At 38.2% G+C, this 13,258-nt stretch overlaps 1 protein-coding gene across 1 annotated transcript in view; it reads right to left on the bottom strand.

The window, feature by feature from the left end:
• The window catches only part of LOC149243064 (GDP-mannose transporter GONST2-like), a 29,906-nt gene extending 18,190 nt beyond the window's left edge, over positions 1-11,716 (bottom strand). Inside the window, exon 1 of the mRNA XM_089367759.1 lies at positions 11,603-11,716. The gene's annotated coding sequence lies outside the window, so the exon portion shown is untranslated. The remainder of the gene's footprint in view (positions 1-11,602) is intronic.
• Positions 11,717-13,258: the final 1,542 nt, after the last annotated feature.

Raw genomic sequence — 13,258 nt, 5'->3', positions numbered from 1 at the left:
ACCAGAGGTGAGCGAGCAGCATGCAACGGATATCAAGGCTGCTATGGAAGATATAGCTACTACAGTCAAGGACTATAGCCAAATCTTCGAAGACAGTATGGAGATATGGGTCTCGCTGCAGGAGGACCCACATGTACAAAAGATACAGGCAGAGATCCGCGACAAGTAGCAACAGTTTGATGAGATCAAAGTGCAGCGCAGACCTTATCACCTGCACAATGTCTCCAGGAGGGAAAGTTTTTGCAGGGACAGATTGATGAGTTGCGACGAAAGGAGTTGATTCTTTCAGCGTGGACGCAGCCATGGGTCGAGGAAGCCATTCAACTCTCACAAACAGTGGAGAACAAGCTGAAGAACATTAGGTAGAAGCAAAGAACCATCGGTTTGGCGACAGCAAGGTCGACAATAAAGACGCTAGTAGAGGAAATACGACAGGCCGCCACGTAGTGCACAGAGACAGTTCAACCTTTGATGGATGCATACAGTAGTCTCAAAGCAAAGATTCAGGACATACCAGCTGAGTGACTCGGGACGAGTCACATCTTTGTGTTGGGTCCTGTTGGGTAGGGTCCCCCTAGGTCATTGTTTTCTCAAAGTTTAGTAAAGAACCTGCATTTTGAGGAGAAAAATGAGTTTCGCGCAGTCTTTTAGGAGTCATAGGGGCTTTAGGGCAGGTCAAAGCCCCTTATTTGTAAAAGCATGGGATTGATTTGTATGTTTTGAGTTCCGCCTGTGGTTTGTGGACCATGGTACTGTAAGGGAAAAAGATATATAAGGGGTTGTCTTAGTAAGTGAAAGGTCAGAAATTGATGCCCACGAGGCTTTGGATTGACGGTGAATGGATGCACTGTTAAGGCACTCCTTGCGATAGGTCACCGATTCAAATCCCCCGTGGGTGCTTAGGTAGTATTATATAGAAAAAAAAGGTCAGAAATTGATTAATCAATTGAGTCTGTAGTTGTCATATCTTTCTATGTTCGAGCGAAGGGGAAGGCTCCTACAACTGTGTGCACGAAGACCATGGTAAGTCTATAATTGTGTGCGCAGGATAAGAAGGATAGTAATTGTGAAGATCTGAAGATAATAAAGAAGATTTTGAAGGCAGATCTGTGTACTCACATTTTGTGTTTTACTTTATTAAATTCCTATTGGCTCTTGTGTTGCGCAGTAAAAGATAAGATCAGAATTTATATCTAAATGTTGTTACAGTTAATTACAGTTAAGTTCCATTGATTTATGCATAGTAGATAGAGTTCTAGATCTACAAAATAGTCTTTTTGTATGAATAGATCGGATTAAGTATAATATTGAGTAAGATCGCGTAGCGCAAAAATAGATCTGTAAGTAAGACTAAGTCAATATCCACATTCCATATCCTTCTGGATGTGGAAACATGGTTCTAACATCCCCCAATATCGTCGTGGGTGAGACTGCGGTCTGCCCGAGCATATCGTTGCCGAAAGGGTCGATGATAAAGGGTTTTGTTGGTTAGCGCAACTAACTCTGAACCTGGGTCTGAACCCCTCAAGCCAATAGTCCAGGGTCCCAAATCCAGTTGGGGTGTCATCTCCATGGGTCTCCAATGGTCAACGCAGGGCCTCCTCTCTTCGACGCTAGGATTCCACTAGGTGCAACAAGCCCTCCTAGTCCTCTCATGGAAAACCATCCTCACTTGGGCTCTAAATCACGGCTTGTGTATCAGGTAGTGTCAAGGCGAGCCTAGGGGCATGTTGGGTCCAGTAGTGCCATCATCAAGAATCCTCTATGCTAAATCAAAGAAGATGAACGTCCTGGGTCCTAGGATGCTCTTGGACATGTAGCATCTACTTAAGTCATCATAAGGCCCACGCTCTCAACAATGCCTCTATTGGGTCATTTATTTATTTAAAAGGCCTAGTTACATGTGGAGTGGGTGCCCTCAAGACTTGGGTTGATGAGGATCACCTGACAAGACCAACATGAACTCAACTGAGAGCAACCAACTATTAGAGACTAAGATCATATCAGCATCTAGATTCTAGGTGGACCAAACTTAGATGTTAAGGGCATATTAATACTTCAAACTTGGATCACCTTCCAATATCTAACTAGACCAAGTCTCAAAAAGGTGTTCCCTACCTTGATAGAGGTGGCTAATGGTCAACACTATTGGGTGCTTCTAGCCCTCGAGGGGAAGTAACATTTCCAAGGTCCACCCCTCAATCAATAGGTGTTAGTGTAAATGTATGGCAATGTAGGGGAAATGGCTTCATGGCTAAGTGCCATGGTCAAGGGGACCAGCTGATGGGGAGTCGATATATGTATAAGCATGAGTTACCCTACTCAACTTGCTTTTTCCACCCTTCTAGTGCGCCTTTTACTTTCTTTTTATAATGCTTTGCATTGTGATGCATAGCTCCAGGTTTAAAGCTTGCTCTTTATGATGTAGAATTCAACATTACCCCTTAAGGTGAGACAGTTCATCACTCATCAGGGTTGGGACATTCAAGGTTTCCTTTTGATGTAATGGAGCATCATGTGCTCAAGAACCGGGTGACGGCCAAATGAGGAGTAGAGTTCATGCTAGGCTTTTGCCCAAGCATTATTTTATGTCCCGGCCATCTTTTTGCATTTCATCCAACATTACCCCTTAAGATGAGACAGTTCATCACTCACCGAGGTTGGGACACTCAAGGGTTCATTTTGATGTAATGGAGCATCATGTGCTCAGGCACTGAGTGACAACCAAATGAGGAGGGTAGAGTTCATGTTAGGCTTTTTCCCACGCGCTATTTTTTGTCCCGACCATCTTTTGCATTTTGATTTTCTTCTTTTTCTTTCATTGTGGCTAAATTATGCTTTTTCATTATTTTAGCTACAACAAACTCCAAGGCAACGTTTTCGGCCCTACTCAAGGAATGTGGACATAAGAGAGCACCAAATTCAATGTACCAATGATGACTTAGAACCAATGAAGTCATATAAGGGGTTTGTAATGTCACATGGAAAGTGTCAAGTATGGTGTAGGGGATAATGAACATGCTATCTCAATCGGGTTTCCCAAGTAGTGCCCTTCCTATAAACCTAAGGCCTCAAGGGAGGTCCCACTGGACTACGTCTAAAGATTAAACCCCTTGGTAAGGTGAGGGAACAGATTTATAGTCAAGATTTGTCAATCTTTCAGACCACCCCTATATCCATAATAAATGCCCAAAACAAACAAGCATAAGCACCCAATTGCAAAATTATCAAAGTATCTTTTGAATAGCAACCCACCTTCCTCCAAGTGGAATTGTTGGATGGTGAGAGGTATGTAGCTTATGCAGATAGCAGAGGAACATGGCATATTATCATCAAATAATGAGTATTAGGGGTTGGCTATCAGATGTAGGTGAAAATTTTCCTCCCATGACATTACCTATTTTGGTGGATAACATCGGGCTCCAACTCAAAGGCATAAGCTAATCATAGAGCTCATGATCCACATGCTCCAACAGGGACTTCATGAGACTCTAGCAATCCCTAGGCTTGTAAACCTGTTACCCACATATCCATGTCAACATGTTTGAGAGCATGTGCACTGGGTGTTGATTATCACCCTAGTTTTATGCGATGATAGTAAAATCCATATTGAAAACAAAATCTATCTAAATGCAAATTAATCTACAATGAAAACACACAACATGGGAATGCAAGATTTAGGATGCACACAGAAAATGTAATGCAACTAACTATATGCATAAGTAAATTAGTTTCCATCAAACAAAGTGAGGTGGCTCACCCTAACCAATGAAGGTAAGAGTTCATCATTAAGTTTAGCAATGTAAAAGTATCCAACCCCTACTTTTCCATGGATCCTAACCGAGATAGTGTCCTTATCCGTCATAACGAGATCACCTACTTGGTATTCTCTTTTTGGTTTTTGGACCTGTTCTCGCAAAATATAGCAGGACTTGGAAAGGGGTACCATACCAGGCTAAAACTAGACCAAGTGACAACAATGGGGTAGTGGCCCAATATCACCACAGTGAAAACCCCTACTCTTTACATATTTTCACTGATGGGAGTCTCAATATGTGAGAAGGTCACCTAAGATAGACATTCAAATGTTAGGTACAACGTGACTCAAATAATCACTCTACAAGTAAGACACAACAATGGCTCAAGGCTCCAATTGGAGGCAATTCACTTGCTCTATAGAGACCTAGGGAGGGCAACCTATGACCTAGCGTTTAATTAATTTGTTGAGTGTCGCAGAGACCCAGGGCCAAGGTGCAAGGAAAGGGTTTCCAATAATGATTTTAAATGAAACAAAGGTGCATGAAATCCTCAAACAAGACTCTAAGTTGAAGCAACACAAACCAAGGTTTTACCCTAGGGCTAAGAACTAGGGCAAAGAAATTTATGGATAAGATTGAAGTGGATGCCCACCAAAAGGAGAGATTTTGTAGAAAATAACCTCCTATTGATGTTTAGGCTCTCCAATCCCCAAAATGTTCCTTGCCTAGGGATTCGCACTAAGCCCTAGTTTATGAGTTTATCCTTGAAGACGCTAAAATTAGAGAGAGATGAATTTATGGAATAAGAAAGTGTTTGATCACCAACCAAATAGACTAGTTCCTTGTCCCTTGGGAGAAAGGGGTCTATGATCTGATAGGACAGCCAAAAAGTTTCTAAGTTGGCTGAAATTTTGGTGACCTAGTAACCAAAACTTCAAGTAATTATCTATGCAAAGGACAATGGATTTTTTATGGAAAGCCAACAAAGTTTCACCAATTAGGCATTCATTCACATGTTATGCAATGAGTAGAGCATGCAACAGATCATCTAGATACCAATCAATATATCTTCAACAAATTAGGGCATAATTAGCATAACCTAGAATCAACATTATTCCATACATTAGACATGTCGAAAATAGATATTCCACAATTAAGTTCACTTACGAGATAACATGCAAAAATTCCATCCATTGACCCAAAGAATAGCTCCAAAGATAAGAAAAATCAACTCCAAATGTCAAAATGCATTCATAGATTCCAAGTTCTCCACAAGAAAGAAGGTTGAATTCAACTAGAGAGGCCAAAAATCCCAAGTGTGTGATGATGATTTGATATAAATGATCTCTCCTCTATCTATATGAGGAGTCATAAAATCTATTTTAGCCTAATGCCCCCCAAAACAATAAAATAATGTGCTAATAACAAACTACGCCACAAGTCAACATGGTAGCCAATGATAAAACAAAACCCTTGCCCACACTTGTCAGTCATAAGAGAGAGAATGATGACATCATGCATGTGTAGGCCCTTCTAGGGCATGCATTCAAGGCTAGGGGTTCCATGTGAAGCGTAGAAGCCCTTTAGAATCATCTCCTAAGGGTTGGCCCTTAGGTCTCTGTCAATCTCCCTCTGTGGACCCCAGTTTTGATTTTGGGGCACAAAAGTGGTCTCATGGGTCTCCAGGTGGTCAAAATGCACGTCTCTACACCAACATTAGGGGCTTTCAAGGTAGTGCTAGCCCTCCCATGTCTCAAGGTGTGAGACCATCCTCCTTTGGGCCTTGGATCAACTACCCTCCCTTCATGAAGTACTAAGCCGACTGGGAGCATGTCGGTTCCAAGTACGTCATCCCATAAATATCATCAATGTAGGGAAAATTACTAGAACATTATGGGTATTGGAGGACCCCATGGCTCTGTGTGATGCTCCATTGTTGCTTGGAGTCCCATGGCTCTCAACGTTCCACCTGTGAGTGTCAATACGCTCCTCTAAAAGACCTGGGCCCCAATTAAGTTGCCCAAGTCATGGATATGGAACCACCTAACAATTACACACAATATAAAGTGCTAGCGACTACCTCATCAAGTACATTTTAATCATTTTTGCATCTAAGTGAATCGAGCTTGAAAGTAAAGGACAATTTAAAACTTCAAATAAGACTTCCCTTCCAAAATTAAGGCTTTGAACTCGCAATGTTATTACCTCCCTAGGTAGGAGTGGCTAATAGACCACCCTATTAGGTGTTTCTACCCCCCAAGGGGAAGTGACATGTCCTTGGTCCACCCTTCAATTGATAGGTGTTGCGTGAATAATGACAAAATGAAGGGAGGAAAACTCTATCACCAAGGGTTATGGTCAAAGGGGCCAGCTATGATGGGCTCCTCATCCTAAGTGCATAGATGTGGGGAGGGAGCAATCATGGATGCATTAGTTCCCAATTCAGCGTTTGTTTCTGCAACCCCTTTTGTGTGCCTTTTACTTTTCTTGGATTTTCTTTGTATTATTGCTCGTACCTCAAAGGGTTAGAGCTTTTTTTGTAAGATATATAGCAGTTATTATCCCCTTAATGGTGAAGCAGCTTATTGTCCACCAAGGGTTGGGACACGCAAGGGTTCCTTCTCATAATATGAAAAACAACATGTGCTCAGGGACTGAGTGATAGCCATAATGAGTAAGGTAGAGCTCATGCTAAGCTTTTGCCCATGTGCTAATGTGTATGTCTCGTCCATCCTTTGCATTTTGATCTTCTTTTATTTTTTCTTGTGGCCATCATATGCTTTTTCTTGTTCTCTTAGCTGCATCAACCTCCCAGGGCCAAGGTCAAAGCTCTCCCAGGTATGACGATGTGTGGTGCCAAATCCCAGAGGAGTATCATCTGTTTCTTTGTCTTGTAATCTATTCGCATCTTTCAGAATTCTTTGAGATGTCATCTTCATTGATACGAGATGATAGGATCCTTTGAGTGATAAACAAAATTTTCGAACCAAGAAAGAGATTGACCATCCTAAACTAATCTTTTGTGGAATCTTGCGATTATTGGATGCTTCGTGTGAATTTTTATCACAAGAGTGAATTGCACTGACATTAGTAGTCTTTGGAACATAAGTTTGTTGTTTGTGTTTTGAGTGATATGGATATGCAACTTGATTGAGTTGTCCGCTCTTGTGATTTGGATGTCGATAAGGAGTTCTTGTGGTTTGATTTTCCCTTATCATGTGTGTTGCAATTTCTTGATTTTCTTCAAATATTGATGTTGTTGAGTTGGTTACAGAACCTCCATTTGGATTTTTCATCGTCTGAATTGCAAAATTGAAATATGTTTTTACTTCCCTTGGCTTGTCATCTTCTTGAGTTGTGAGATTCACTAGGTCGGTATTCATTGCTTTTACTTCAACTTGAATTTCTACATTTGAAGATTCTGACTCTTCCTTCTCGATATGTTGTTGTACTTTGTTTTCCAACGACTTCCTGTCCTTCTTAAGCTTTTTAATTTTTGTCAGTAATTTCTCATTGTGGTCCTTGAGGTGAGTAACTTCTTCGTTTTTGCTTGTGATAATCTTTTCAACCTCCTTCTGCATATTTTGCATTGACCTTTGACTTTCGTGAAGGATTACCTTTGATATATCCTTTATGTATTCTGGTGTCACTGAATCTGGTTTCAATGCAATGTCCTATAGCGTTATTTTCTTCTTCTTGTGGAAAAATGTTTAAAACTTCTTCATATTTAAGATGAAGGACCCTAGTGTTTTCGTCCGGGGTGAACCCAAAATTATGTCACCTCAATTACCCCATAGGGATTGAACAAAAAATTGCAATATAAATGTATAGTCCCCAATGTTTAATTTTAAATCGGTTATGTCATATTGTTTTGTGTTCCATAGGTCTAATTTTCTTATTATATTTGACTCGGGAATCACCAATTGGTTAGTGAATTTAGGGTTTATATAATTTTTGTCTTTAGCGGGTGAAATAGAAATAGTGACATCTTTTCCTACCAAAGTTCCTTTAATTCTAAATACTACTGAAACATAGTTATATGAAGTTTTTGGAAAGCTTCCTCCCTTTATTTAAGGATTATAATCTGTCTTTTTTTCTTTAGTAACTAGCTCCATTTCGTATTAGTCAATAATTTCGTCTGATGATACTTTGATACTTTGACCAAGGAGTTTATATATATATATATATTGAAATATAAAACTGTATTCCCCTTTATTTTTATTTATAAATACCTTTTGGATATTTATTTATTTAAATAAACCCTTTTAGTTTTTATTCTTTTTAATAATAAAATTACTTCACTAGGCACTTTAGCTTTATAGCATTTCTCCTTAAATCTAATTGGCCTTTTATAAAACCTTTAGATGCTTATATAAATACCTTATAATCATTTTAATATAACTTCTATTGAATTCCACAATGTTGATCACCAAATATATTTGTAAGCAATGACTGTCAATTATGTCTAATTGGTAACCAATGTGTTCGACTTATTATAAGGTCGGGAATTTTGAAATGTGGGTTGTGGTAGTCAAATGTATATGAATAGTAAAATGCTTGCATATAGGTGCGGTGTCGTCAATTTATGGAACAGATTGTTTTTAATAAAACTTAACCGTTGTGTTGATTATTCATAGCCATCTATATATACAGAATCCAATTGTATGGATCGATGTCTAGTAATTTATACCAGTTTTGCGAAAATCGCAATAATATCGAAAAATCGCGGTTTTTTGAAAATGGAGATATTATCACCCAATTATTACATGAAATTTTTTTCACAAAAAATCGCGAAATAATCACGATAACTTGAAATTATCGCGATTATTACGAAAAAATCTTGATTTTTTTTTTTGGCCGATTTTTTGATGAGGAAGAGGTGACACAACCTACCCAGCCTACCCCTGTCACTAGTAGAGGACATGGTCTACCTCCTATAGCTCCTATTTCTTCAGCTTCTAGAGAACAACAGAGTCCACTGCCAACTCCAGCAGCATCTACATCTAGAGGGAAAGCTATTGCATTTTCTTGCAAGAGGGGCAGAGGAAATTAATGGTATTAGTTGTTTGGTTCATTTCATTGTATATGACATTATGACTCATGATATGAGATACATTATTATATATTTTGTTGACATTTTGTGGTTGAGTTGGGACTCGGGAGTCAAGACTGACTATTCAGGACATGATTCACTCTTATGTGTGATGTAGCACTAGAAATGATATTACACATCTTATATATTAGCTCTTTTATCATATTTATGTATCAATGTATTTATTTTATGTCGTAGATGCTTTAGATATTAAAAAAAATTGAAAAAGAAATTAATTTTTTGTATTTTACAATTATTTCCTGATTTTTACGATTTTTCCGATTTTTTCCCTCGCCAATATTATCTCGATAATGATTACAGCAACATTGATTTATACAATTGTGTATTGATGGCTTGTATAATGATCTGACTATTAGAGGAGACGATATTCAAGCTACGGAATATTCAGCGGGGTGGCGGATTGGAATGATGGGTTGCATGCGCACTAGCAGAGAATTTTGCAGCAGTGGCTGCAGGTGCAGAAGACAAGTTGTTGTTGGTTTGCGGTGCTGATTCCACTGGTCAATGGCGGCAGTGGTGATAAGTGTGGAAAATGGTGACAATAGGCTTGCATGCAGCAATGGGGGTGAGGTTGTGGTTCGCTAGAACAGACAGCGAAGGACCGAGGCTACTTGAGTGCAGTATTGCTAGAGATGTTGGCGGCATTGGCAGTGTTCACGGAAAGAGAAGGTTCTGTGGTCTGTCGACAACACGACCAATGTTGTTGGAGATGGCCTGTTGGCAGCATGAATGAGTTTGTTTTTATTTTTTTTGTTAGTTTTTTTAATTATATGTTTTTTATATATAATGTTTTTATTTTATTTTTTTCCAATTTTTTTGGTTTTTTTATAAAAAAAGTATTTTTATTTTTAAATATAAATAATTGTATTTCTTTTTAAATTCATATGTATATATACACACACACACACACACAGACTATGTCACAGGGTTCGCCGAATTTGAACCTTGAGGTTCGAAATTCGGCGAACCCAAAAAAAAAAATTCAAATTCATTCAAGTTCGGCGAACCTGATAGTCGAACCTGAAATTCAAACCTCAACGAATTCGAACCTGATAGTCGAACCTCAAATTCGAACCTGGTAGTCGAACCTCAAATTCGAACCTGAAGGTGAACCTAAAGACGAACCTGAAGCCCAATTTTATAATTTTTAAATTTTTTTTTGGGGTTCGAGGTTAGATTTCGGGCAGTTTTCGTCAGTTGTTTTAAGGTTTATGAAAAAAAACCATGGCCAGCACATGGTTTTCTCTTGTTCCAATTCCCACCAATTAGTTTCCCACGGTGGACACTGGTTTGGCTATATTTACCAATGTTACGAACATCAGCATCGGGATAAAATTGGCAAGGGTCTCAAAAACCAAAAAATCGTAAAAATCGAGAACCTATCGGTAAAAAATTGGCAAACATCAGCAAAATTAAGATACCATAAAAATATTTTTAAAAAACGGCAAACATCGGCCAGGCCAAAAAATCATGATTTCGAGATAAAATCGAGATGTTATCAAGAGTTTGCAACACTGATATTTACCATGGTTGTCGATAGATTTTCACAAGCCAATTTCAATATGACTGTGCTCGCTCTATTGTGCTCAGTGCTGCCGTTGCGTGCTGGATTCTCTACAATTTCCTGAATTCAATTTCTAGACGTTGCTTGTCCCCGCCGCCCAAAGCGTGAAGTTAATAGTGGTCGTGATTTGTGGCTCGTGGGTGCTCACTGCTACTCGTATAGTTTTATTGATTGATTTTGATTTTTTATTAATTTATGTCATATGTATATCTATAGTCGAACTTAATGCCGAACCTCGTATGAACCTCATCGGAAAATTCGAATTCGAATCGAACTTAATTGTTTCCGAACTCGAATTCGAACCCAAATCATGTGACATAGTATATATATATATATATATATATATATATATATATATATAGATATATATAATACTCTTCTTTTTTTAATGACCAGAGCCCTGGTGGCCAAATGGAGAACCTGGAGAACTTGTGTAGCAAAAGGCTTCAATCGCAACGGAAACGAAGTTGACGTAAGGTTAATGGCCAAAGGCCAGATCAGACTAGTTTTGTGTAGCAATTGAGCGGCCACAAGATTGAACAGCTCTAATACCAATGTAACGAACAGAATTCGTAAACTAGTTAAGTAATCCAAAATAATCGGAATATAAAGTCATCCATTGAGGATATATATATATTGAATAATGTATAAGAGAATTGATATGAGATATTACAAATGAAGGCCCGCTTATATACCTAGGCAAGTGCCTCTTAATGAATGGTCATGTCCTTAGAGACATGTCTTTTCATTGACTAATTGTTATTTAATATACTATTATTATGATTATTTATTTATTTATATTTGTATTATTTTTATATAAATTATATTCATAACAAACGCACCCTCCTAAAGCAAATAAATTGGACAAATCTTATTGCAATATGTTAATAATTTTGGGCAAATTTTATTAAAGACAATCTTCCAGGCTGATTAAATTCACCATTAAATTTGCCGCTGCATCAGATTCAAGGGAATTAGAATTTTTTTGGTAAAACCAACCAAATGTGGTAACTATGGTTGAGAATTTATCAAAATTACTTTAATAGTTGGCAGCAATTCAAAGCACTCTTCTTTGATCACCAGAAAAGGATACTTAAAATTTGGAATCATATATTTTGCAAGCAATAAAAAAATAATTTGCAAGTAGTTCATGAAACAATATCATACCGAATATGCTGCTGTCAGGAAACAATTCACAATTTGCCAAGCATAACCCACCACATGAAAAGAGAGATCTGTAATTCCTCCACTAATAGCAGATATCACCTGCAATAAATTATAACAAATCAAACAGGGCTAAAGATGGACAATCTGAAAAAGTAAATTACCTGTCACCAAACACTACATAGATACTTCCATATGGTGCAACTTTGCCATAAAAATAATTCATTACTTAGTGAGAAATGTATTCGAGTTCATCAAGCAGAAACAGAGGAAAACTATGCATTTCCTCTAACGCAAAACAACCATGTTGTTTTCATCTGTCCATATCGAGAATGTCTTGCTTCAATTGGACAAATGCAGAAGTAATATGGTGATCAAGGGTCCTTTTTGCCTTGGTCACTACTCACAAGTTCGCAAACGTCATTTTGAATCTGATGTACTTATCATAAGACTATCGCCTAGATATAAGCAAGGATCTTGGAGATCCCAAGATTGAAAAATTGTCTAACTTTGTCCTGGATAATATAACATCCTAAAGAAAACAGATTTCTTGTTGAAATATGTAACTAGGTTCGGTCTTCATAATGTCTTATGTAATCTTGATTTTATGCATTTGATGTAAAGAGAAAAAGAAAATTTATTGTTATTATTTTTATAGCATGGGTTTCATGTTCTAGGTCAATTTGTTTTTAGGTCAAGCACCCATTGTGTGCTTCTAGGATTTGTCATAGAGTCAAAGAAGTCAAAGAGTCATTGTCATATGTAAAAGACCCTATTGGGCATCTTGTATCAAGTCAAAAGAATTTATTGTGAGTCAAGAGTGTCAAAAGTCTCCCTCCAAGACCAAGTCGACCTGCAAGAAGATAAGTCGGCCTACAAGAATGAAGTCGACCTCATTAGGGCTGTTCAAGCTCCATGAAAGGCTATATATACAAGGCACTCGACCTCATTAGAAGATCATCCAAGAAGTTCGTAAAAGGACAAGAAAGAAACCTAAAGGGACAAGCGAAAAAGAGGAAAACCAAAAGAAGAAAAGATTGAAGTTTTTGAAGATTGTTTTGGGCTACATCCTCCCACACGTGCGAAGAAAATTAGGGCACACTTTTGTTGCAGCAAGACCAAAATTGCAGTCATCACATAAGGTTGAAGTTTGGGTTCACAAGATCAAGTTTGGAAGCCGAGTTACCAAGGAAGAAGAAGCTCTCTAAGCGAAGGAATAAGGAGACATATTTCAACATATTTCATCCACGTGTGAGCTAGGGTTTCTGCAGTAAGAACGAAAAATGGCAGTCAAAGTTGCAGGTCTGAACTTGAGATCAGAAGTGAAGTTGAAGCAGCTTGACTTGAGTTGACTTTCTTAAGGACAAGCTCATCAAAGGAGAGGTTGACTTGGCCTTGGAGGGGTCTTTGTCTTGGGTCTAAAAGGTCTTGGAATTCGTCATTTGAAGATTCTATAAGAAGAGAAGAATTCTTTTGGGTTTTCCTCTCTAGGAGAGGTTTTGGCGCTGGCTCACAGCCTATGTCTTGTGTCCACTTGTTCTATTGATCTTCATAGTTTGGTAGTTGTTTGATGATAAAAACACTATAATAATCAAGTAAATAAGCTAATTACAAGTACTACAATTTGAAGTAAAAGAACATCACAAGTAGTTAACAAAT

The sequence above is a fragment of the Pinus tabuliformis genome, chromosome 8 (assembly GCF_031772625.1).
Source record: "Pinus tabuliformis cultivar Carrire ecotype Pingquan chromosome 8, CPIR1, whole genome shotgun sequence".
Lineage (NCBI taxonomy): Eukaryota > Viridiplantae > Streptophyta > Pinopsida > Pinales > Pinaceae > Pinus > Pinus tabuliformis.
Note: the sequence above shows the minus strand (reverse complement) of the source record. Positions and strands in the feature narration are given on the sequence as shown.